Source organism: Octopus bimaculoides, chromosome 7, assembly GCF_001194135.2.
Source record: "Octopus bimaculoides isolate UCB-OBI-ISO-001 chromosome 7, ASM119413v2, whole genome shotgun sequence".
Lineage (NCBI taxonomy): Eukaryota > Metazoa > Mollusca > Cephalopoda > Octopoda > Octopodidae > Octopus > Octopus bimaculoides.
In genome coordinates this window covers 363,711-365,451 of record NC_068987.1, presented here as the reverse complement: position 1 = coordinate 365,451, position 1,741 = coordinate 363,711, and positions in this window count along the sequence as shown.

The following is a 1,741-nucleotide window of genomic DNA, read 5'->3' as shown; positions in this document are numbered from 1 at the left end:
CGATCTGTAGATTTATACACACGCACACACACACACACACACACACATACACACGTACTCATATGCGCACACTCACTAATGACACACACTCTTGACTCACCACTTGAACTGCAAAACAACATCAGCGCCACCTGGTGTCTGATTTCATCATATTAGAAGACTAATTAGACACATAATTCTCAGACATTGTTACGCACACACACACACACATTTGTGCATAGAAATAACCCCAGATATCTACGCGTATGTATTTGCGATGCACGCAATTATACAGATTCATATATGCAAACCTACGCGTGATACATGTTGTCTGTTTGTTCACGTGTATATATATATATATATATATATATATATATATATATTTGTTTTGCAAGATTCTTGATGTGAAATCGTGTGTTGAAACAGATATTGTTGTATTTGGAGATGGTCATGTTGCCAGTTTAGCCAATAAAAACATACGCACTATATATTTGGTGTTAATTTGCTTCAGCTTTATTTTACATTAATCGTATTTCGGCCAGAGTTCTTTCGTCACACTTCTGTGACCTCATCAATGGTCCTTTGCTTTCTTCTTTCTAATTTGTGTGTCCCTCCTTACTAATGATCAGCCATTTTGTATTTTGTATTCCTATTGTATATGTCTATATTTGCGCATGCGTATCCATCTATGTGTCTATGTTTGTCTATGTTTAGTAAGTGCATGTGTGTATGTGTGTCTCTGTATGTGTATGTAGTATGCATGTTCACATACTCATATCTATAGACATATACATATATATGTGTATACATGTATCTACATATATATATATACACACACATACATACACATACACATATATATGCATGTATATATTTCTATGGTCTCTCACCATAACGCAAACAAATCTAGAGATTATATACATACAAGTATACATCCAAATACACACACACACACACAATATTGACAGCAACAGTAAAATGAGGCGATTAGTCGATTTTTCTGTAGCTATTTATAAATTTACTTCAACAGACCCTCCCATCTTTAAACTTATCGTCTTAGTTTTCAAGCAATCATCTTACAACATAATTGACTTTTATATATAGCGCACACGACTGCAATGTGGTCGAATGGTTGACAGATTCGTTTGGCAACCATGAGATCTTAGGTTCGATCTCACTGTGTGGCATCTTCGGCAAGTATTATTTTCTAATACCTCGAATAGGACCATACATTGTGTTTGAAATCGGTGAACGGAAACTGTATGGAAGTCCGTCAGGTGGTCTATACCTGTAATTCTAAAGGCTACAGCTTTGTCACATACTACGTCACGCAGAATCTACCAGAGAATCACATTAAATGTACAAGTCGTTGAGATGTACTCAACCATTTATACGTTAATCGAAGAGCAGGTTATTCAGTTGATCAAATAATTGAATTCACCTCCTCATCAATCGATGGAGATACACCCCCCACCTCCATCACAATCACCACTACCACCACCGCCGCCGCCGCCACTAATCGACTGGCCTCTTCCCCCCAAATTTCGGGCCTTGTGCTTAGAGTAGAAAAGAATGTGAACGTCTTCGGTTCTCCCTTACAAACAGCATCGAAGCTTATGGCAACTAATAAATATTATTGCTAATGAAATATCTGTTCGTTTATTATTCCTGGTTGATTCTTTGATTCTATAATCAATACCAAGTTTCCACTGACAAAGTGAACGGTAACGGCGATCAATGACTTAAAAACGATCGTTATCGA